This window comes from Podarcis cretensis (genome assembly GCF_951804945.1).
Source record: "Podarcis cretensis genome assembly, chromosome: 2".
Classification (NCBI taxonomy): domain Eukaryota; kingdom Metazoa; phylum Chordata; class Lepidosauria; order Squamata; family Lacertidae; genus Podarcis; species Podarcis cretensis.
In genome coordinates, this window is record NC_137171.1 from 97,745,431 (window position 1) to 97,770,703 (window position 25,273).

General features: G+C 41.8%; 1 protein-coding gene across 13 annotated transcripts in view; it reads left to right on the plus strand.

Moving 5' to 3' along the window:
* The window catches only part of FOXP1 (forkhead box P1), a 549,153-nt gene that overhangs the window by 90,635 nt on the left and 433,245 nt on the right, over positions 1-25,273 (plus strand). For 2 of the 13 annotated variants that reach the window (XM_079962007.1, XM_079962010.1), the window contains exon 4: positions 19,715-19,800. The exons of the other annotated variants lie outside the window; for them this stretch is intronic. The gene's annotated coding sequence lies outside the window, so the exon portion shown is untranslated. The remainder of the gene's footprint in view (positions 1-19,714; positions 19,801-25,273) is intronic. 13 annotated transcript variants of the gene reach the window in all.

Below are 25,273 nucleotides of genomic sequence, written 5' to 3' on the forward strand. Positions count from 1 at the left end.
CCGTTCAGCCGTGGAACAGACTCCTACGAGAGGTGGGACTCTCCTTCCTTGGAGGTTTTTAAGCAGAGGTTGGATGGCCATCTGTCATGGATGCTCTAGCTGAGATTCCTGCAGAGCAGGGGTTGGACTAGATGACCCTTGGAGGCACTTCCAACTCTAAGACTCTATGATTCCTTGAAAAAGAAAGAATGTAATGCTGGCTAAAATCATTACATCCTATAGAATAAAGTTTGGACAGCATCCTTCAGTTCAGATGTAGTTCTGTGAAATTACCTGTTTCATAGCTTAATTCTAATGTTGTTTTTGCATTGCACTGTATCACTGGGAGGCTATTTTAAGATACATTTATTAAGGAAGTAGGTACAGTTACACAAGTTATTGCAGCCCACATTTTCTTCCTTGGCTTTTCCTTTTATGCTGTTTCAGTTGATTACTGAATGCAAGTTTCTAACTTTTACTGGGGTTTATTGGACCCATATTTTTATTGAGGCCAATAGTACAGAAAGTGATGTTAATAATTGTAAATATGCTTGTGAGCTGATCTGTATATCAGAAAAAAATAGCCTTCTCGCACCACTTTAGAAGGCTGATAGAAGATCCCTTGTCTAAACGTTCTTCTTGTATAAACTCAACTCCTTGTACATAGAAAACTTGATTCATTGGGGAAGATTGGCTAGCATTCTTTTCCACGTCATATTAGCTTTACTCAGACATGTGGGGGGAACATTTAATCATGCAACCCTCTTCCTATATTCTTCAGTTGTACAGTCCCAGCAGAGTTCTGCCTCCCGTTAAAAAACAAGGCTGGCCCTCCGCTAGAACTGCACCTTACTCTTACAGAAGCAAGTGAAGAGAAAACTGAATAGCTTGACATATAACTCTTCCCAGTAATAATAATGTTCAGCACTGATGAAGATTTAGACCAGGTTTGATGGCCACTAGCAATTAAGTTGTGTATGGTTGCAAACTCCTTTCCTGACAGAGCTCCCCTCACCTACATAACAGAGAAATAAATAGAATACTAAGCTATCAATCAGCAGTAATGCCACAACTGTTGTGTTTGTGTCCCTGTCATGCAGCCATTAAAAGGCACAGGAAGCTGTTTCCTACCTTTATGGGAGCTTTGTTGTTGGGCTGGTGAATTGTCCTCTTACAATGTCTGCATGAAGCAGATATTGTTGGTGGAAAGGTGCTCTGATAGAAAATTTTAGCAGAATAATTTCAGATAAAGCAATTAACCTTTTCCATTAAGCTAAGTAAGGAAGAGGATTATTGTGAGTGGGGAGGAGGCTGGAAGACATTTTATTAAGTTCTTATCCCCACATTTTTTTAAAAGTAAGTTCACATATTTCATGTCATATTTCATGTCATTCTGGACACTTGGCCCGTTTTTGCAAATCCGCTTCATTGAACAACCAAGCCATGGTAATTTGTGCCGTTATAACATCCGCATTGGCTACTGTCACACATGTGGATATGCTTTTGAAGCAGTCCTGTATTTAAGCTCTCGCTCATCTGTTAGCAATGGACAACAAGAAATTCCATGCTGGCGAGGTCATACAAGAGAGGAAGCAGGCTGGTGGAAGAGGGACCAAGCTCTCCGCTTGGTTTCTGTGCTTCTGTTTCTCCCTTTGGCGCCAATGAGAATTCCTGCCTGCCCGCCTCCACCTCATAGCTGTTTGGATGTGTGCATGATTGTCCTGATCATGGTTGCAAATGCTCCAGTTCCCACATGCTGTGTGCCGTCACAATTGGGGGAATCACCTTCTATAATTGATTCAAGAGAACACACTAGATGTAGTTGCACACTAAACAGTAAGCATAACATGTGTGTGGTGGGATAATGAGCTGCTTGTGTGTTAAAGCTTGATCCCTCAGAGCTCACTCAGTGTAGTGAAGCCCTGCCTTGAGCGGAGCCCTTTGGGGTGGCTCCGTCAGTCGCTGGTAGAATCTGACAGTGGGCGTTTGCGGAAACGTTTCCAACATAAAAGCTGTTTCACGGACATGCGCCTCCTGGATTCTCTGCGTGACAGTTTCCGGCGAGGGGTGGGGGTCCTTAAAGGGTGTCCTGATACCTCCTCACTGTTCTCACTGGAAGTATCCCAGAGCCTCCCCTCCGACTCCCTTTCCTTTGGAGCTCCCGCACTCCCCCTACTGGTTCCCTCTTCTGCTGAAGTATCTCTCCTATTCTCTTGAAGCCTTCTCACCACCTGTCCTTCCGATGGCAGTTCCCTGACATCCACCTCCCCCCCAGGGCCCCCTTCACCCCCTCCCGCCTCTTCTCTTACTGGCGGCGAGGACGGAAATCCCTGGAAGGAACTCCCCTCATCCTCCGAGGATTCAAACACTTCTAACCACGGCCTTCCGTCTCTTTCCCCATCTTCCTCTCTTTCGTCGGAATCTGTTTCCACCTCCACCCCTGACTCTGGGAACCCTTCAAACTCCCCTTCCTCATCTGTAGTCCCGAAGTGTTCCCTCCTAAATCTTGCCACTGGTTGTGGTTTTCTTGGGAAACGCCGATGAAACGTTTCTATTAAAATCTCGTCTTTGACTTCCTCTGCCGGTACCCATGTGTTTTCTGACTCTTCCTCCCCCTCCCATTCTACCAAGTATTCCACCTGATTTCCCTTCCACCTGGAATCAATGATCCCTGCCACATCCATGTTGCGTTCTCTCTCTTCTATGACGGGTGTCCGGGTGACCTCCCTCTCATGTTCCCCCCACTCACGCCCCTCTCTGTACGGCGACAGTAATGACCTGTGAAATACTGGGTGCAATTTCATGTGACTGGGCAATCGGAGTTTGAATGCTACTGGGTTGACCTGCTGTATGACCTCAAAGGGTCCCAACCGTTTGGGTCTCAATTTCTTACACCCTCCCTTGAACGGCAGTCCTTGGGTGGATAGCCACACCCGGTTACCCACCCTTATGGTTTCGCCTTCCCTCCTATTTCTGTCTGCTTGCTTCTTATATTCTTCTTTGGCTTTCTCTAAGTTGAGTTGGAGCTGACGGTGGATCGCTTCCATCTCTTCAACAAAATTTTCCGCTGCAGGTACACTCCACCTCCCCCCTCCTTCTCCTGGAAATGCCCGAGGATGACACCCATAATTGGCTAGAAAGGGACTCATCCCTGTGGACACGTTCTCCGCGTTGTTGTAGGCAAATTCTGCCAGAGGTAACCTGTCTATCCAATCAGTTTCTCTGTCCTTTACATAACACCTCAGATATTGTTGCAAAACCCCGTTTGCCCTTTCTGCTTGCCCATTTGTTTCTGGGTGCCTGGCGGTGGAAAAACTTACCTCCACATGCAACATGCTCATTAGTTTCCTCCAGAACCTGGAAGTAAATTGTTTTCCTCTGTCGCTCAAAACCCTCAAGGGGGCGCCATGCAACCTAAAAATGTGCTTCACAAACAACCTTGCGGTTTCTTCCGCTGTCACTGCATGTGAACAAGCTATAAAGTGGCACATCTTAGTTAGTAGATCTACCACCACCATGACCGCGGTTTTCCCTTTGGATCTCGGTAGGTCGGTCATGAAGTCTATGGATACCATCTCCCATGGCCTTTCTGGGGTGGGTAAGGGTTCTAATAACCCTGCTGGCGCCAACCTCTCTCCCTTTGCTCTTTGGCACCTGTCGCATCCCCTGACATACTCCCGCACGTCTTCCCTCACCTTGGGCCACCAAAACTCCCTGGTAACCAACCACATGGTCTTGTGCTGCCCGAAGTGCCCCGCCGTGGGGCTGTCATGCAACTGTTTGAGCACCCGCCCTCTTAGTTCCCCATCTGGTATGTAGAGTGCCCCTTTGTAATATAGTTTTCCGTTCTTTTCCTCAAAACCCCCTGCGTTCTCACCTGTCTCCCTGAGTTCCCTAAGTTTTTCTTGGGCATATTCATCGTTCTCAATACCCTCTACCAGTTCTCTTTGCCCCACCAATGCCGCCCCACACACCCAGTGGTCCTCCGAGATGATATGTCTTTCTTCCGCCCCTCCTTCCCCCTCCAAGTACTCAGGTTTTCTGGAGAGAGCGTCTGCCCTGACATTCTCAGCCCCTGGCACGTAGCGAATTTCAAAATTGAACTTGGAGAACTCTTGCGCCCATCTTACTTGTCTCTGGTTCAATACTCGGGCTGTCCTCCAGTATTCTAGATTTTTGTGGTCTGTCCGCACTTGAACCTTGTGTTGCGCCCCAATCAACAGGTGTCTCCATCTCTTGAACGCTTCGTGGACGGCGAGTAATTCTCTGTCGTACACTGTATAATTCCTCTCGGATTTGTTCAATTTCCTCGAGAAGAAGGCACACGGTCTCCATTCTGACGTATTCGGTCCTGGCTGCAGGAGCACGGCCCCCACCGCTCTGTCAGATGCGTCGGTTTCCACCCTCATCGGCTGCTGCAGATCCACGTGTAAGAGTTGTTCTTCCGAAGCAAACGCCCTCTTTAAACTTTCGAAAGCTCGCTGCGCTTCTTCCGTCCAGACAAATTTCTTCTTACTGCTGAGACAATCCGTGATGGGGGCTGTTAAGTGGGCGAAGTTCTTGATGAACTTCCGATAGAAGTTTCCGAACCCCAAAAACCTCTGCACATCTTTCTTAGTTTTCGGTGGCCTCCATTCCAGCACCGCTTGCACCTTGCTAGGATCCATGGCCAGCCCCTTGTCCGACAACCGGTACCCTAGGAATTCCACCTCCCTGGTGTGAAACTGACACTTCTCCAGTTTCACCCACAGCTGGTTTTCTTGCAGTTTCCTCAGTACCTCTCGTACATCTCGCACATGCTGCTCTTCATCCTCTGAGTACACCAGTACATCATCCAAGAACGCAGCGCAGTTCTTGTAAAGCAATGGTCCTAGTACGTGATTCATGAATGATTGAAATACTGCCGATCCCGCCTGGAGGCCGAAAGGCATAACGCAGTACTCAAATGCTCCCAAGGGGGTGAACATAGTGGTTTTCCACTCATCTCCCTTTCTCATACGTATCAGGTTATACGCCCCCCTCAGGTCCAGCTTGGTAAAAATCTTCCCTTTTCTCACCCGGGTCAGAATGTCATCGATTCTGGGCATAGGGAAAGTCACGGGTTCGGACACTGCGTTTAGGGCCCGGAAGTCCACAATTAATCTCGGTTTGTCCGAATTTTTTTTGTCCACAAAGAACACTGGGCTACCCCCCACCGCTCGTGACTCTCTGATGAACCCACGCTTGAGGTTTTTGTCAATAAACTCCCTTAGCTCCTGCATCTCCCTGTCAGACATTGCATACACCTTGCCCACTGGCAATTGTGCTCCTGGGAGTAAGTTGATTTGGCAGTCAAAGGGTCTGTGCGGGGGTAGTTTATCTGCTTCCCTTTCGCTGAAGACGTCGGCAAAATCTGCATATTGTCGTGGTACCCTACCTTGATCCGTTGCTTCTATCTTTGCTAACGTGGCCTGAGTGCCTACTTGGCCCCCTTTTTCCGTGCAGTGTCCCATACAATGTGCTGACCCAAAGGAAACCACTCTCTGATGCCATCCCACAAGCGGATCATGCAGCGCTAGCCAGCTCATCCCCAAAATGATGGGCGCTCCTCCCAAAGTGGCTATATTAAACGCTATCAGTTCCGTGTGTCTTGCCACCCTCATTGTCATGGGGACAGTCTGCTGGTTTACTTCTCCCCCCAACAGCGCCCTCCCATCAATCGTGGTCACCTGCAGGGGATTTTTTAAAGGGATGGTCTGTATCTGATGTGCGGCTGCAAACTCCTTACTCATAAAGTTGCAGGAGCTGCCTGAGTCTAATAGCGCCTTCACCTTTAGTGGGTGTCCGTTTGCCAGCTCCAGCAATACCTCTATTACAAGAGCTGGTCTTGGGGTTCTGGCGTGGGCACATTTACTGTTCCTTGGCCTGGCTGCTGTGCCCCGACGGTGGCAGCCAGGCGTTGGCTTTTACTTGCTCCTTAGCTCCTTCTCCCTCCTCCCCAACAGCTCCCGCCATTCCTTGCCATTCCTTTCTTTGCGGACAAACTCTGGCAAAGTGACCTGGCTGTTGGCAGAGAAAACATTTCTTGGCGCCTTTTCCCTCCTTCTTCCGCCCTTCACTGGGGTTTGAAATTGCGCGCGCGCGCGCTGTTCCGATTTCCATCGGCTCTGCTGGCAGAGAAGGCTGCTCTGGAATCTCTAGAATGCGGAAATCCCTCCAACGCTCCCCTTTCCCTTCCCGCTTCTCCAAGGCTCTGGCCTCCTGGCGTGATCCTATGGCCAGCGCTGATTTAGTCAGATGGTCCATAGACTCCGCCCTGGGCCCCCGGGAAAGTTCGTCTTTCACTGCCGAAGATAGTCCTTCTTCGAACAGCATTTGTATCGGTTCCGCTGACAAATCCCAACCTAATTTATGGATCAACATGGTGAACTCAGTCCAGTACTCACGGACAGATCGGTTCCCTTGTTTACACGCCATTAACTGCCTGCGCGCCACTCCCTGCTCAATCTCGCTGGAAAACATCAGATCCATGGCGCGAAAAAACTTCCTTGTGTCCCTTAGGGCTTCATTATTGGCTGCCATTAGTGGCCTCACCCAATCTTTAGCCCCGCCTTCGAGATGCCCAATCACATAAGCAACCCTCGAATCCTCATCAGGAAAATCATCAAACTGCAGATTGAGGGCATATTGCATCTCTGTCCTGAAGGCTTGATAATTCCTGGGATCACCCCCAAACTTCTGCACCAGTCCAGGCACTTTCCTCGAGAGCTGGGCGGCTTTCCCCTTTTCTGCATCATGAGCCCTCCTCTCCTCAAGCCTCGCCGTTTGCAGAGCTAACTGTACCTCCAACATCCTGTACCTTTCTTCCAGGCTAGGACCGGCTGCAGCTGCTCCCCCATCTCCGGCTCCGGCTGGGTTGCTCATGATTGCCTCTCTTTGCACAAGCTGCTTTCAGGGACTGTCAGATTGCTGTGGTGGGATAATGAGCTGCTTGTGCGTTAAAGCTTGATCCCTCAGAGCTCACTCAGTGTAGTGAAGCCCTGCCTTGAGCGGAGCCCTTTGGGGTGGCTCCGTCAGTCGCTGGTAGAATCTGACAGTGGGCGTTTGCGGAAACGTTTCCAACATAAAAGCTGTTTCACGGACATGCGCCTCCTGGATTCTCTGCGTGACAGTTTCCGGCGAGGGGTGGGGGTCCTTAAAGGGTGTCCTGATACCTCCTCACTGTTCTCACTGGAAGTATCCCAGAGCCTCCCCTCCGACTCTCTTTCCTTTGGAGCTCCCGCACTGCCCCTACTGGTTCCCTCTTCTGCTGAAGTATCTCTCCTATTCTCTTGAAGCCTTCTCACCACCTGTCCTTCCGATGGCAGTTCCCTGACAATGTGGTTTGGCCCTCCATCAATAGGCAGGGCAGAATGTTTAAATAAATAAGCAAGTAAAATGAAAGCTCTTTTTTAATTTGAGATGTAGTCATTAGTCTAAAAATGTAATTCAAGATTTAATATATGAGTGATGTGCTGATCTCGTTACATTTCTGCCCTTGAAAATACAGTAGCTGTCAATGATAATGGCTGATATTAAGCTACGTTTTGAATTCCCTTCCATTTTTTATCCAGACACCATCTCTATTATGGTAAAATATGGTAGACTTCATCATAAGCTTTACGGAATTCAGGATACATTATGTCCACAGCATTCCTGTGATGCACCAATCTTGTAACACTATCAAAGAAGATAAGAGATCTGTCAGTTATAAGAAACCCATGCTTTAGTACCATTGGGTACAACTCATCAGGCCTGGATATTTGAATTCATTTAAAGTAGCTAGGTGTTCTCTTACCACCTCTTTTCATATCATGGGCTGCAGCTCCCTCCTTGCATAATTTATTCTGTTATCACCAGGTTGGGCATCACTTTCCTTTTGCGTGAAGACCAAGGCAAGGTACGTGTTGAGCAATTCCACCTTTTCTCTGTCACCCAATAGCATTTCTCCTTGCTTGCTCTTTCTCTTGCTTTGAACTTATCCAAAGAAACCTTGTAAAATTAATTTTAACGTCTCTTGCAAGCCTGAGCTCATTCTGAGCGTTGGCCTGCCTGACCTTCTCCCTGCAACTGTTGGTTACTTGTACTCCTCCTTTGTAATTTCCCCTTTCCTTCATTTCTTATACATGACTAAATCTTAAATCGCAGATCATCTGTAAGCTTATGCAGACACTGGTTTCTTTAGGTACTTCCTATAGTCTTGGCTTCCCCCAAAGAATCCTGGATACTGCCATTTGTTAAGGGTGCTGAGAGTTGTTAGGCCCCTATTTCCTTTCCAAAGCTAAAATTGTGTAGGCAGAGGCTTATATTATATCATTCATTTTATTTATACTGTGGGAGATTGAATTGCCATAGGGATGGATGAGATTTGGATTCCAAATAAGGAAGAATAAGGAATCTGGAAGAAATAATTTTTAATAAAGACTGGGGGAAATTATTGAATATTTGAAAATTTATTGTAAGCAACTTAAAACATTAGCAGAGTTAATGTAAAATGAGCAGTAAAGATAACTTGAGGAAATTTTAGAGAAAATAAATAAATAAATAAATAATGAATTAATCTGGATATGCAGCAATAAATATAAAATGGAATGAACCACAGATTGGGGGGGAGTTGATTTGAAGTTATTTTCGGTTTTGTTAATTTGTATGTGTCAGGGGTTCAGGAGCAGAGACACAGGGGAGAGAGGAAACGGAGAGCGAAGGGGAAGAATCTGAGGGCAGCGTAGGGGGGTATGACAGTGGCCCGAGAGATTCCATGAGCCTCTCCAGCGATTCAGAAGATTCCCAGAGGGGGGCGTCGATGGCCAGGGCAAGGGGGGTCCCAGGGGGGACACACCAGAAGCAAGGGGCCAGCGGGGACTCCCAAAGAGGCAGCGGGAGATCAGGACCAGTTCCCCCACCAGAGCGGAGTGGGGGGGAAGAGTCTCATGAATCAGGGCCAGCGTCTCCTCCAGTAGGGAGAGAAGATGAGTCAGAGCTGGCCACGCCCCCATCGCAGAGTGAGGGAACGGAAGGGAAGTCAGGTCCAGCTAGCCCCCCCGAGGGGGGAAGCAGTGACAGGAGCAGTGTAACGGTCAGGAGAAAGGTTGCTGGCTGGGCGCGCGCACCAAGTTCAAATGTACAGGCGCGCGGGACAGCATGAAGCACGGATTGGGAGCCAGGTCCTAAAGCACGCCGGAGGCAGGGGGAAGAATCCGGGGACTCAGCATCAGAAGAGTCCAGAAAGGGCAACACCCCAGCGGACAGGCGGACCCAGAGGAGGAAAGAGCAAAGGAAGAGGTGGAGCAAGGCTAGAGTCTTAAACTGGTGTCTGGGGGGTGGAGATTCAGACGGAGCTTCAGCGGTCTAGGGTTTAAGACGTAGGGCTGCACGCCACGGCTTTGAAATCGAAACTGCGTTTCAATAAAGACTCTTGTATATAACAACGGACTGGCGTTGGTCCTTTGTGAGCTGGGACCTCGGGCAGCCCTGACAGTATGATTTGTTGTAAAATGGGGAAAAAAATAAATAAACTTATTAATAAAAGTAATAAAAAAGAGAGATGGATTCCAAAGCATTTATATACTACAACTTCTGTGTAAGTGATGAAGTGGTGAATTCAGGCTCACATTTTTTTGTGAATAACCAAATCCCAAATGCTTCCCATATTCTTCAATTTGCTTTTAGTCTGTAATGGACATCCTTTTATTTACCACAAATGACATGTTCTCTTTGATCATTACTTTAAAATACAGCTAATATGAAATAAGAAGGGTGGGTTCTTTTCGTTTTTTGGTTTGCAGCACAAGGTACTGCTTAGTGTCACATCCCAATCTCATCCCCAGACAAGTGGTTTGTCCAAAGTTACAACACCTCCCACTACGAGAAAAAAGAAGCCCAAAAGCAACGAAGCACACAATTACATGATGAAAAACAATAAAATGTACCTTCTAACACATACCTCCAGTGATTGTATGACTTTATTATAAAAATTAAATGTAATTGCATTTCCAGGCCTTGCATGAAAAACACCTTACAAAGAAAAGTCTTTGTTTAACTTCAGATTTCCAAAAGGAGCAGCTCACTTGCTGCATAGCAGCCATATCTTAAATGGGATTTGAGAAGTTTCAGTCAGAATAATTGAAAGCCATGGCTCTGAAACATATGAAATAAGTTATTGGAGATGTCTTGAACTTGTACCCGTCTCTTGTTTTCCTAACAAAGAATACTGGGCGAAGCATGGTTGTGGACACACGAAAAGAGAGGCAATGCAGAAGGAGATACCTTTAGGCAGGGGATGCAGCTGTGGATCTTACTATGTGCGCTGTGACAGGAAGCAGGTGCTTCAATGTCCTACACTTATTCTTGGTGTCCAGGTGGGATTTTTTTTTGAGCTGCCTCCCCATCTTCAGTGGTGAGATGTGAAAGTTATCTATGAATCAGAACCTATTCATTTCATTAGTGATGAGGGTGGGAAGAGAAGACGGGCAAGTTCTCCTTTTGACATGATAAAACAATGTGGCAAGCAGCTAAGGTCCTTGTGATTCCTGTTGTCTGTGCATCTCGTACAGCCTGAAGCTTATTTGAATGAAGAGATAAGCTTGTAAGAACAGTGGGCTGTGTTGTGTTTGCAGTGTCCGTGCACAGCGGAATGATGAGGAATACGTGCACATACTCTATATTGCTTTATTTACGTTTCAAAGCTGGTAGATTACAGAAAAACATCTTGCCTCTGCCGGAGCAGAGAAAGCATCCTCTCTCCTCTGAAGCACGGAGAGAAGCACTGACTGAGAACAGTGAAAAACAGGAAACCAGTGTACGTCACATCCAGTCTCCTTTCCCGTGAGAAACTCCAACAGCAACTCTGACTGGAATGTAAACATTGCCTCGTGACAAGCACTTCGCTGCACAGTGAAGAGAGCAGAAACCAACAGGCTGAAAATGTCCATCACCACATTTGTTGGCAGGGCCGGATTTAGGTTTGATGAGGCCCTAAGCTACTGAAGGTAATGGGGCCCTTTATATGTCCAGCTGTCCTTTGGCAACAACAAATTGTTGCTGTTTTTTGTGTTGAAGAGTCGGACCCGACTAAATGACTAAACAACAATAACAACAACAAATAGGTATCTAAAGCCATTTGCACATGTTGCCATGTAACCAGTCCACGCAGAATGTAGGAACCCTATATATAGAAATGAGCAAACCAGTGATATTTTTAGGGAGCAGGCTAGCAGGCAGGGCCCATTACTTACATCCTAGGAGCCTATACAACACAAAACACTGTTGCTGTATGTAGGTTTTATTTTATTTGTTTTTTATCTTATATTTTGGAGATGTACATCCAGTTTCCCCCCCCTTTAATTTTTTTGGGGGCCCCCAAGAGAGTGGGGCCCTAATCTATAGCTTGTTTAGCTTATACGTAAATCTGGCACTGTTCGTCAGATCATTCATTTGTGAAAGTAGGGACCATTTTTGGAGGCTTTTGTGTGGTGGGGGCTTAGTATAATAGATATGAGATGGCATAGAGGAGTGTCAAACTCTCTTTAAAAAAAAAAACAACGGTTGAAAACTTTGTCAGTGCTTCTAGTGGTGGCAAACAGACAATATGTGTGAGTTTAGCCACTGATCTGTTCCCCGAAAGGAACACTTCTCATAATCTCTGTTGCCTTTTGAAGTGGTGGCTTTCAGTCTTTCTTTTCTTTCTTTTTTAAGAGGAAGAAAAAAGACTTGGTTCTTTCCTCTGCCACCTCATAGTGTAACTGCTGTGGTAAGTCTCCTTTCTTAACAACATTTTAAAGAAATAGATGCTCCCCACTGACTATCAAAAACGTTCCAGGCCACCTTTCCCTCAGCCACTGAAAACACCAGAAAATGCTGAAGTGAAAACTGCAGCCCAGAACTAACTTACTAGCCATCACCACAGTATCTTAAATAGATTGGAAATGAGTATATTGATACTTGAAAATGAGAAGGGAAGATGCACAGGCCTAGAAGAGATTCTGATGCCCAGAAGAAGGAAACTACTAAATATGTATGGTGTGAAAATATAGATGTGAAGTTTTCAGGGAAAGAATTTGTATATGACTCACGTGGGAGGTGGGGGAAAAGGCAGATTCTGTATATAACTGGAAAGGGAGAAGCACGACAGGATTGCTCTAATATACTAGTATCCAGGAGTCGTTGTTAAAGAAAATAATATGCTTATTTGAATGGGGTATTACTCTGTAGCAGGAAAGATTGTGGATAGCACCCTGCCATTCTTTCATGCTAAAGATCTGTATTTCATTCCCAAATTAAGAGACTAAGTATTACCACAATACTTTGCTTCCCCTTGTATTCGTTTTCAATCTGCATTTCCTGTTACCAAGCCGGATCGCTTAATCTCACACTTATCCTTAACTTGCTTTTTATCCTTATCCTTTGCTATTGATATGTTCCTCTTCAATTGACCTCTCCACAAGTTCTCCTCAACTGCCTTTTTTCCTGAAGCATACAGCTTTGGATATGATCCATAGTGAATTGCTTACTCTGCAACCAAATGCAGAATTAAACAGATTTATTCTCCTTCATATGAAAAACTCAGGATTTTTAAAAAGAAAAATGCACTTTGGTTATTCAGACGTCTAAAATGTGTGGGGCTACAGAGTAAAAAAAATATTAAATAGTTAGTGTTTTTCACCTTCAAAAATGTAACTAGTAATAATTTGTTGGAGTTCAATAGGAATTCATTTATTCATTTAGTTTATATATATATTTACAGGTGCTTTTTGACCCCACATGGGCCTCCAAAGCAACCCAGAGAACACAATAAGAACAATTAAAAATAAAATAACCAATTAAAATTTAATCAAATTATTCAGTTATGTGAATTAGATATACAAGCCCAGAAACAGAAGCTAAAAGAGAATATTTTCTTTTTTTTCCAATTTCTTTTTATTGAGTTTCTATTAAAAAAAAAACAAAAGAAAAAAAACATAAATCAACAAATCCAAAAGAAATATCCATACAAAGCGCAAAGATAACATCCATTACAGTTCTTTGTCTTCTTCCTTGAATCTTTATATCTTTAGATATTTAAACCTTTTCTCTACACACCCATTGACCTCCTTCCCTCCCGATTTCGGGCTTCTTAATAAAAATTCTTTATTTTTTCTGCAGCTATTAATTTTTAATGGTTTACGCGTCGTAAGACTTATATCAAACCTGCTATAGTTTTTAAGTCTCTGTAGTTTCCTTCAATGTATACCATAAATTTATTCCAGTCACTAATAAACTTTGTATTTTTTTGGTTTCTGATTTTTTGTGTCCTTTTTGCTAAATCAATATATTCATATAATTTTGTTTGCCAATCTCTGATCGTTGGGGTTTTTGGGCTTTTCCAATTTTGTGCAATTAATATTCTAGCGGCAGCTGTGGCATATTGGAATAATGTCTTATCTTCTTTTTTGATTTCATCCCAAATTATTCCTAGTAAGAAGGCCTCTGGTCTTTTAGGGAAGGTATATTTAAATATTTTTTTAAACTCATTATAAATAAGTTCCCAGAACTTCTTCATTATTTCGCAGGTCCACCACATATGGTAGAAATTGCCTTCTTTGATTTTACACTTCCAGCAAGCCTTATTTCCTGTTTTGTACAATTTCCCTAGTTTTGCCGGTGTGATGTACCACCTATACATCATTTTTTCCAAATTTTCTCTGAGTAAGACCCATGCCGTGAATTTCATTCCACTAGTCCATAATTTCATCCACTTATCATATTCTATATTGTATCCCAAGTCCATTGCCCATTTTGTCATGACCTCCTTTATTTCTTCATCTTTAGTGTCCCAATCTAATAATATGTTATACATTTTAGATAATAACTTGGATTTACCTTCAATTATTTCTATCTGGAATTTAGATTTTTTCTCGTTTATCCCTGCTTTTTTGTCTTCCTTCCATATTGCGTTTATTTGATGAAATTGCAGCCAGCCTGTTAGTTTGTCTTTCAACTACTCATATGTTCTCAATTTCCATCCACTCTCTGATCTTATCAGTAGGTCTTCATATGTCAGTCTTTTTCCTTCCATATTTGCTTTTTTGGTTGTTAAAATATCAATTGGGGATAACCACCAGGGTGTTTTCCATTCCAGAAGTTTTTTATTTTTCTCCCAAACTTCGTATAGTGGCCCTCTGATAATGTGGTTTGAAAAACCTTTATGTACCTTTTCTTTATTTAGCCACAAATAGGCATGCCAACCGAACCTGTTGTTGAAGCCTTCTAAGTCTAACAAATCGATGTCTTCCAAATTTATCCAATCTCTGATCCAGCAGAGGCAGGAGGCCTCCAAGTATAACTTCAGATTAGGTACCGAGAATCCCCCTCTTTCTTTCCGATCTGTAAGTAATTTGAATCTAATTCTCGGTCTTTTCCCTTGCCATATAAATTTCGAAAGAGTTTTTTTGCCAATCTTTAAACATTGAGGAACCTCTAATCACTGGGATGTTTTGGAACAGAAATATCATTCTTGGGAGTATGTTCATTTTTATTGCCGCCATCCTTCCTGCCCACGAAAGTTTTACTCTGTTCCACGTATCTAGATCTTTTTTAATCTCCTTCCATGTTGTGGAATAATTATCCTGAATTAGATTTATGTTTTTTGTGGTGAGCCAAATATTTTAATTTTTTAGCCACCTTGATTCCATTCTGTATCTCCAGTTTTTCTCTTTCATCTTTTCCCAAATTTTTAGTCAACATTTTTGTCTTTAATTTGTTTAATTTAAAACCGGATAGTTTGCCATATTCTTCTAATAACTCCAAGGCCTTACTAACGCTTTTCTGCGGTTCCTCTAGGGATAGCATCAGATCATCTGCGTATGCTTTTAGTTTGTATTCCTTCGTTCCAAATTTGATCCCTCGAATCTCTGGTGTTGCTCTTATCTTGTTCGTTATTACCTCTAATGCCATAGTGAATAAAAGCGGGGATAGAGGGCATCCCTGTCTTGTTCCTTTTTCAATTTTGAATGAATTTGTTAGATTATTGTTTATAATCAGTTTAGCAGATTGGTTCGAATAAATCAATTTTATTCCTTCCATAAATTCGCCCTCTAGCCCTGCTTTCTCCAAACTTTTTAATAAGAACAGCCATGAGACATTGTCGAATGCCTTCTCTGCATCGATGAAAATCAGCGCCGCAGGTACCTCATTCTTACACTCCACATATTCAATGATGTTTATGATGTGCCTTACATTATCTTTAAGTAACCTATTTGGGAGGAATCCTGCTTGATCTTTATGTATTAAATTTACTAGGCATTTTTTGAGTCTGTTTGCCATCACCTCTGCGAAAATTTTATAATCGTTGTTTAATAGTGATATAGGTCTATAGTTTTTGATATTTAATTTATCCGTGTCCGGTTTAGGGATCATCGTAATGTGGGCCTCTTTCCATGTCTCTGGTATCCTACCTCCTCAATATATTGTTCATGATATCACATAACACTGGCGTTAGTTGGTTTTCTAATACTTTATAATATTTAGCTGACAGTCCGTCCGGTCCCGGGGCTTTCCCTGGTTTCATCTTCCTTATCGCATCCTGGATCTCTTCTACTTTTATAGGTTTATTTAATTGAGTTCTTTCTTCCTCTGTTATGGTCTTCCCACTGTAGTCTTCTAAGTATTCTTCTATCCGGGTTATCTCTTCATCTTCCTTTTTGTACAATTTCTCATAAAATTTAAGGAAATTTTCCTTTATTTCTTTTGGGTCTTCTATCAATTGTTCCTCTATTTTTATCTTATTTATTACATTTTGTTTTTGCCTTTTTCGCAGTTGCCAAGCTAATAGTTTACCTGTTTTGTTAGCTGATTCAAAATATTTTTGTTTCATTAACTTAATTTTCCATTCAATTTCTTGACTTGTTAGCATTGAATACTGTGTTTGTAACATTTTTATTATTTGTATGTTTTGTTCGTCTTTCGGGTTTGTTATTAATTTTTTCTCACATTCTCTTAGCTGACTAAGGATTTCCTCTTTCTTTTGTTCTCTTACTTTCCTCTTATAGCTATTTTGCTGAATAAGAAACCCTCTTAGGACCGCCTTGCTGGCATCCCAGACTACATCTATACTTGTTTCTTTAGTGAGATTCAGACTGAAATAGTCTTTTAAGGTGGCTTTGGCCTTTTCAATGACATCTTCACTCTCTAATAAATATTCATTCATTCTCCATCTGAACCCGCTCTGAGATACACCTTTTATTTCGAAAACTATTGAATTATGATCAGAGAGGGTTCTAGGTTGGATTTTGCACTTTGAAATTTTTAATGTGAGTTCTCTTGAGACCCAGATTTGATCAATTCTGCCCCAGCTCTTATGTGGCTCTGAAAAGAAGGTGTATTGCTTCTCTATTGGGTGTTTGTATCTCCAGATGTCTACTAAATCTAAATTTTCCTCCAGATTGTTAAAGGATCTTGGCAGTTTCCCTTGATTACATTTTTTCTTTTCTGATTGTCTATCTATTTCTGGTGCCAGTACTCCATTGAAGTCTCCCAGTAATATTGTCTTGTTACACTCTAGCTCCAGTAATATTTGTTCCAGTTTCTTAAAGAACTCCAATTTATTCAGGTTCGGGGCATATATGTTTATCACATTAAGTTTTTCACCCTGGAAGTTAATTTGTACCCCCAAAATCCTTCCTTCATCATCTTTGCAGATTAGTTTGGGTTCCCATTTTTCTTGACATATATCGCTACCCCTCTTTTCCCCCCGCAATAGAATTTATAAATTCAACCCCTAATTTTTTGTTTATCAGAATATGTTTATGCTTTTTAGTCATGTGTGTCTCCTGTATACAGATTAAATCAAGATTCTTTCTTTTCAAAACATTCACAATTTTATTCCTTTTGGTTTTTTCATTCAAACCGTTCACATTCCAAGACAAAATTTTCAGATTCATTATTGTATTTACTTTCCAATCTACAAATAACGAATAATTTAAATTCGAGTGGTTTTGTTTTCTGTATCCTCTTCCTCTTCTTCTTCTTCTTCTTCTTCTGCTCTCTCTTCCTCTACTTCTTCTTCCCTTCCTTTATCTTCCTGTTCTTTTCCTTTCTCCTTTTTCCTTCTTCTCTCCTCTGGGTCTCCGTTTCTTCCTCCATATCTCTCCTCTACTTTTCCAAGATCTTTCTCATATCTACGCAGAAATTTCCTTACTTCTTGGGTCTCAGTAATTCTGAATCTTTTTTCTTTATAGAAAAAGGAGATCCCCTCAGGGAACTCCCATCTATGTTGTATACCATTGTTTTTTAACACACTTACTAGCTGTTTGTAACCTCTTTTGCGTAGGAGTCTAGTTGGTATCTCTTTAAAGATGATGATTGGTCTGCCTTCGATCATTAATTTCTTTTGATAACTTGTTCTTAATATCATACTTTTCATCTCCATCGAATTAAATATAACTAGGCAATCTCCTGGAACTTTTTTTGATTTTACTTGTTTAGACCTTATTTTTATTCTAAAGGCGTTTTCGATCATATAGGCAACCCTCCTCTTCTTTCAGTTCTAACCATTTCACTAGCTCTTTTGTCATTTTTTCTTTTATATTCTCATTTGTTTCTTCTACTCCTCTAAATTTTAAATTTAGCTGCTTCTGTTTCATTTCAATCATCGCTAAATTATCCAAGACTTGGTCTTGATTTCTATTCAGTTCTCCTATTTCATCTTTTATCCTGTCAGTCTCCTTCCTTTGTTCTTTCATATCTTTTTGTATTTTTTTGTTTGCTTCTTCCATGGTCTTTGACCGAACTGTCAAGTCTTTAATTTTATTTGACAGTTCTCCTACTGCTCCCTCTATTTCCTTATCTATCAACTCATGCATCTCTCCTAGCTTTTTCTCCATATGTATTTCACTCTGTTTGAATTCTTCCTTTATTTTTAGCCATAGGATATCTAGGTCCTTAATTTCTTCTTGTTGGGATGCTTTCCTATCTGATGGTGTTCCTCCTATCTTTTTCCCGTTTTCCCCAGACATTTTCTCCTTCTCGACTTTTTAAATTGAGTTTCTTGTAATATTTGTTCTCTCCCCTAGAGGGCTCACAATCTTAACCAGTTTTAATTAATTATCAGACAATATATTCAACAGCATTTTCATAAACAATCTAATTCAAAAAAAAATTTTTTTACCCATAGAGATCAAAAAAGGAAGGGGAGTATATACCCCAGTAATCTTAAATATACCCCTCTATGACTTAATATAATTCCGTTTCAAAAAGCTCCAACCTTGAGAGTCCGAGGTATTCAGAGTTTAATCCCATCAGTCAAAGAGAAAAGATAAGTATCCAAATAAAGATATGTATATAGCCCTGTAAGTTCAGTTCATGTAGGGTTCCAAGTGACTCAGAAAAAGAAAGTGAAGAAGTCAAAAATCTAAGTTCTTTTTTTGGGGGGGAAGGTTAAAGACCAGAGTTGAGGGTTGAAAAAAAAAGAGGCAAAAATTTACACTCCTGTTTATCAATTACCAAGTTGTAATATAGGGGGTTCAGGATTTTTTTTTTTTTTAAAAAAGTGAAGATTATTATTTAATACCTATTTTAAAGCCTTTGTGTTTTATTTCGTCTTCTCTCTTCTCCCCTCCTTCCCCCTTATGTTTCCGTATTAAGGATTAAGGCTTCGAAGTATTTCACTCTTTGTAACTACTCTGTTCAGTTCTTTCTCTTATCTTTTAAGGCTCTCCCCAGAAAGAATACAAAGTCTCTAAAGGTCTTCTTTGTTACTTTTATATTATTTAGTTTCCTTTGCCTCGCTTACAAGTTGCTGAGGACTTTCACTTTTCTGTTTCTACAGCGGATGACTAATCACTTCCTTTCTTCACTCTTACGGCTATATATCCTGCGCCATTTTCACTCCGAAAAATGGGTCGGGCTCCTCAATTAAATCCTTTTACATCCAGGGTTCACTTAGTGTATAATCCAAATTTTTAGCCAAGAATTATTCCAAAAACACTAAGGGTTCTGTTCTTAAAGTTACGGAGGTTTGTCGCTTTTCCAGTGGGAGCTAGAGGCATCGTAACACGGGGTCTGCAGAGCTTACCATTCACGTTTCTCAGTCCCGTCGCTCTCAAGTCCTTTAAAAAAAAACCCCGAAAAACGTCGGAACTACTCCAACGCTGCTGGACAGCTTGTCCCTCAAGGGTGTCCCCCTTGAGATTTTGGGGGTCGCAGTGCCCTTGCGTTGCCCCCAAGCCCCCGTGAGACTCGGAAAAGCCCTTCAGCGGCTTCTCCGTGCTCCCTGCTGCTTGCGATCCAAACCGGAAGTCTAAAAGAGAATATTTTCATTTTAATAGTGCTTCTCAATCTCTCTTACTTTAGTGTGCCTTCTAAGGAATGGGAACTAGGTGCAACTAAGTTACAGCACAATATTATGCATGACTAGTCAGAAGTAATGACTTTAATTAGGCTTCCCCTTACATATGTGGATATAGGACTGTACACTTACCTGGGAGTTAGCGTCATTCAAAACTAATAGCTTATAAGTAAACATACACAACAGGGGTGGGAAACCCCTTTGGCTCTGTGGGGTCAGATCTTTTTCTGGTCCCACTGTGAGGCAAACCTTGACAGGTGGGTTGCCTCATCCACTTGTCAAAATACCTTGTGTGGGGTTCTGAAGCACCACATTGCCTGCCCTGTGCTTGCTGATTCCTTCCTGCTTGCAGCCAGTTCCAACAAAAGGCATCTTTATTTCTCCCCTCTCCATCAGCTCACAGGGAGGTGAGAAAGAAGTAAGCTACCAACGTAGAATTGCAGCCTATCCTCCTGCCCATCTGCTGATGTCACAAGTGACAGGTGAGCATGGTTGGGGGAAATGGCATCTCAGGCCAAATAAGCCCAGGTTCCCCACCACTGATGTACAGGATTTTATTATTAGTCCATAGTGTTTTTGTGCATGACTGTATGTACATATATGATCACATACATAATTTTCAAATTGCTGGCAAGCTTTTTTTAAAGAAGTGGTGGATAAATTTTATGGCAAATAGGTCGTAAGTGGACAGTGAATTGCAGGTATGTGTAGCAACATAGCTGCCGTTTCCCATTAATATATAAGTATTGCCAATGTTATTCAGTAGTTCCCAGCCATTCTAAGGCTGATTTTTGTTCTTCTGTTGTCTGGTAGAGTCCAGGAAAGGAGTAAAATTGGATTAGCATTGATAATGCATTAAACCAGCCTATTAATATTGACAAGCTGTCAGTGTTGTTATAATGCTATTGTAGTAACCTGAGTAAACTGGTAACATTTTTATACGGCCACATAGTAATCTCAAAATTATCAGGCCACAAAGGTGATCTTCGTTTTGATCCTTCCATCTTCACCCAATTTCCTTTGTAATCTTACCACACTTACGGATTTGCTCCCATCCCACCATTTATTTATTTATTTAATTAACCTTACTGACATTCCTCTCCACCCCACCCACACGAATCCCAAGGCAGCGCTTTCAGAATGTTTAATAGCAGTACTTAGCATTTATAAGCTGCTTTCAAAGTGCTTCACATATATTACCTCAGTGATTTTATAAAGCAGGTGTATATTGTATATTGTATATCTATATTGTATATAGAGGATGGAGGCCAAGAGATGATAGCTTATTGGAGACTATTTAAGCTGCAATTCTGTATGCATTTTCCTGTAAGTCCTTTTCAACTCAGCGGAGCTTACTTCTTAGTAGATGTGCCATAGGCAGGCTGGCATAATGAATTCATATACAAGGCAAGATTTGAACTGACGGCTTCCCAGCTATCAGGTTATACTCTTAACCATGTAGTAGGGGACAGTGGGGTCGGGTGGTGGCGATCCCGCTGGTAAATTTGCACTGCACTGACCTTGCCACTGCCTGGACCCTTTCGTCCCAGTATGCAGCAGCAACACAGGCAACTGTGGAGGCCTGGTGAATGCCAACACTCCCACCTGCTATCTGTTACTATCCACGCCACTCAAAACCTACAAAAATTACTGGGCCCAAATTCTTCAGCTCAGTCCTGGTCAAAATAGATTTCTGTTTCTTTTGAGAACACTTCTCAAAGTTCCCCTGGGGGGTCCTTTCAATGGAAATTCCTAAGATCAACAGCTGACTTTTGCTGTGTTCTTCTCCTTAATTCTTTATCATCTGTTTGTCAAACTGATGGCCACTGAATTAAGAGGCGTCTCAGGCAGGATGCTATGGGCTGCAGAAAAGGGTAAAGTAGGTATTTTCTTCAGTGTTTTCCTCCAGTTTCCTTATGAAAATTGGTTGCAAATGGGAAATGAAAAAAGGGCTGCTTTTTCATAGCCAGAAAAGGCCATAAAAGTAAGGGATCACTTAATGCAAAAGAAATCTGTGCAAAGATTAGGAAGCCGCCTTATACTGAGTCACATCATTGGTCCATCTACCTTAGGGCAGGGTTGGAGAATTATATAGTAGAAATGGTGCAAAAAATAAGGAAAGGTATAGCTATATGGTGCTGCAAGCAACCCTTCCTTGCACATTTTAACAAGCATTTTAAGAAAAACGTTAGATGAAGATTAAGCGATGTCCTATCATTCGAATAAACCTGCTCACTGGAGCTAAAGTTATTCGTTAAATGGTGTAAAAACTATGAATTATGTAATGATGATTACTATGATCAACAATCACAGATAAGTTGAATGCTGTGCAGTTGGTTTTTATTAATGATTATTATGTGTGTGGGTTTTTGTTTAGATTTTTAACTCACCCTGTCTTAAGGTGGGTCAGAGCTGGAAACTGCATATTATAATATTTAATCGGGGGAAATATAAATATAAGATTTAAATCTATCTGTATCTCTCTCTCTCTCATCTATCTCTATCTATCTATCTATCTATCTATCTATCTATCCATCTATCTATCTATCTATCTATATCTACCATCTATTTAAACATTTAAAGAGGATGGTTGTCACCCACTACATATAAGCATAATTAGCTTATATGTATTTTGTAGAGGGACCATATAGACAGGGCTTCCATTTTATCCCATGAACTGTTTTCATTCTGAGCATAGATTCCTGAAGCCTTTGGAACTGTTGATGCCTTCTCACTACACAGGTAAAGCAGTTTCAAATCTGTTTCATCTTTCATGGCTCTCAAATAATAAAATCATAATCCTTAATACTGTAGTTTTGTGAAAGGGCTAGAGGAACACCATTCAAAAATTCAGAGCATCATCACAGAAGAAAATGTTTTCAGGGTTTTGAGTTGTCAGAAACCATTCGGTGAGAACTAGAACTGCTGCTCACTCCCTTGCTGTAATTGTATGCAGCACCAGCTGGGAATATTGTGAGACTGGTACAACTGCAGTAGTATATTCTGATGGTATCTAGCTATACATCTTGTTAATGATGAAGGCGGTGATAATGGCCTTTTGCATTGTTCTGACATTGTTCTGAGTTAAGAAGTTTGATGCAAGATTTTAGCAACAGTAGTGCATTCACCTGCAGGCTGGAACATCCAGTCTGGAGGGCCCTACCCCCAACCTCACTGCCTCCTCATCCCACTGCATCCTGATAAACACATTCAACTATCACTGCCAGGAGGGTGCCACACTGCTCCCCTCCTCTGCACAGCTCCTGGTTTTTAACTAGGCCTAAGTGATGCTAAGGAACGTGGGTGGCGCTGTGGGTTAAACCACAGAGCCTAGGACTTGCCAATCAGAAGGTCAGCAATTCAAATCCCCGCGACAGGGTGAGCTCCTGTTGCTCGGTCCCAGCTCCTGCCAACCTAGCAATTCGAAAGCACGTCAAAGTGCAAGTAGATAAATAGGTACCGCTCCGGTGGGAAGGTAAACAGCGTTTCCGTGCGCTGCTCTGGTTTGCCAGAAGCGGTTTAGTCATGCTGGCCACATGACCCGGAAGCTGTACGCCGGCTCCCTCGGCCAATAAAGCGAGATGAGCGCCGCAACCCCAGAGTCGGTCACGACTGGACCTAATGGTCAGGGGTCCCTTTACCTTTACTTAAGTGATGCTGAATAGAGGAAAACAGCCAAATAATGTTTTGAAGGTAGCCTCTGAGCTGATTCAGACATTATGTTTAGTTGATGTGAAAACTAAGCCCCACTGAACTCAATAGGACTTCTGAGTACGCATGCATAGGATGGATTGCAATGTTAATGTTTCCGTTCAGTGTTGGGGCACCTATGACTCCACAGATGTTGGACTCCAGCTCTCATCAATGCAGCCAGCGCAGCCAAAAGCCACACAACATCTAGAGGGCCACAGATTCCCCACCACAGTTGGATCAATGCGTGCAAACGATGACCAAGGAGATATTGCTGGTCAGCTTCCCACCTGTTTGGCCGATAGCCTATTTTGTCATGAGACCTCTCAGTCTAATCAAACTCCACCACCCAGCAGAAGGGGGGGGGGCGGAGGGGTCGATTGCTCTTTCTGATTGGTAAGGGGACAATTTTTTAGAGGGTGAGAATATCTTTAATGCCTCTGTAACAGCACACTAGGTGTCCATAGAATTATTATTCAGATCAATGTTACTTTAATATTCCGATTTTAACTATTATAAGTCACCTTAAATAACACATATATATGAGAAAGGTGTGGGGTGTAATTCCTTATATAAATAAATAGTTAGCAGTCAGAACACCATAAATTACTTGTATTCATAAACATCCCTTATCTTCTCACTTTGAAATTACTAATAAGAAGCCCAGGGCTGTAAATGTATGTCCCCTGTTTATATTTATAGGGCTATCTAGTTTGTTCTAATGAATGCATCACAATCTTTAACACACGCCTTTCCAACTAACACCCAGGACATTAAGAGACCTTTTCCAAGCTATAAAAATATATTTATTCATTAAATTTTCACTCAACAGAAATGTCAGATTAGTAACATGGTATTTTTTGTATGGCATCAAAAATAATAAAAAAATTAAATCCGCTCATGTCTCCTGGTTGCACTTCTGTGTCATATGAGGACAATATAAGAATTTTGATTGGAGCCAAACACATGATGTTTTATACCATGAGGCAAAAGTTTCCTTTCCTTTGTGCAGAAAATGTTGATATAGGGACACTGTCAAACCAGCAATTTCTCTCATCAGCTCAAAGTAGTGCAGCTTCCAGTGCCAATTGTTGTTGATTAGTCCTAATCAGTAGGGAGGGTGTCATTAGTTTTAGTATCCCTAGTGCTATGGTTCTCCTGTAAGGCTAAACCATGGTTTAGCAGTACATGCATGAGCAGGTAACCCGAGAGAAGCCTTAGGTTCATGTGCTACCCCTCCCCCTGACCACATGAACGAGAAAGCTTTACTAGGATTTAGTTTCACAAAAGCATGAGTTGCTATTTAGTTTTAACCAGAAACAAACTCCTATTAGTTAAACAAGTAAGGTTAATAAACCATGTTTTGAAGTTAGCTAGCTTAGAAACTAACCAGAGTGTATTTTAAACTACAATTTATTGTTTATATGTCAAATGAACATTAGTGGCAATCTGGTAAAGACCTTGCCATGGAAAGAAAAAGAAGCCAAAGCGTAATTCAAGCATGTTCCTGCTTGTGCACTTCATACTAAACCATGGTTTAGGTTTAGCATTATGTATAAGTACAGCCAAACTTTGAATTACTTCCTATTCAGTGAAGGACATGTCAGGAGAGTTCTATCTGCCTGATTTCAGACTTGATGAAACTTAACATTTACCAATAATGTTAACAATCATAGATAATATCTATAAAGATTAGGAAAGCCATTTATAATATTTCATCTTAGCTCTGTTCTTAAATTAATAAGATTTTCATTTGCACTCACACCTACAGACTTCATCTGTTTGTGTGGCCACTGCCCAATAGCAGGATAATAAGTCCATCTTAAAAAGTCAGGAAAGGGAACTGTAAGACTACACAAATTTGAGAGGCCCCCGAAAACAGGTGCAATGCTTGAAACTATTTTAAACTTTGGGTGAACATTTATTGATTTCAAGCTCCTGGCATTTTGTTAAGCTTAAAGTAAAAAATTCTGCATGGAGTTTAAAAATAAGCAGGATATCGGATTTCTGAAATCCACATCTTTGAACTTATGTTAATTGCTTTGTAATATACTTAGAACAAATGCTTCTTGGTAGCTTAGCAAGCCGCATTTAACCCGTGAGATAAAATTTAAACCAGCCCACCTGCTCTAGCATATTTTTATTTATGCGTGGCATAATGCCATATGGTCCATGTTAGAGGTCCTCCAAAATATATTGCTAACTTTATAGTTAAGCAATCAAGCAAATCCAGATCGGCTGTTGCCAACTCAACGCATTTCATGT